We start from the raw sequence: 382 nt of genomic DNA, 5'->3' as shown, positions 1-382 counted from the left end.
TTTTAATTTGTGTCTTTTCAAGTCAATAATACAAAGAATTGATGATTCAGAACATTCAGCAGAGAAATTACACAGAAAAAGCTGGGCGTTCAAAATGCCCAGTGAGGAAGGAAAACTGGCGTTTAAACGCCAGCCAGGGTGCCTGGCTGGGCGTTTAACGCCCAAAAGGGTAGACCTTTGGGCGTTAAACGCCAGAATGGATACCATTCTGGGCGTTTAACGCCAGGATGGCACAAGAGGGAAGATTCTGTTTTTAATTCAAATTTTTTTCAAGTTTTCAAAATTTTTCAAAATCAAATCATTTTCAAATCATATCTTTTCAATCATATATTTTCAAAATCAATTTCTTTCCATTTTCAAAAATACTTGCTAACAATTAATG

The sequence above is a fragment of the Arachis duranensis genome, chromosome 1, assembly GCF_000817695.3.
Source record: "Arachis duranensis cultivar V14167 chromosome 1, aradu.V14167.gnm2.J7QH, whole genome shotgun sequence".
Classification (NCBI taxonomy): domain Eukaryota; kingdom Viridiplantae; phylum Streptophyta; class Magnoliopsida; order Fabales; family Fabaceae; genus Arachis; species Arachis duranensis.
Note: the sequence above shows the minus strand (reverse complement) of the source record.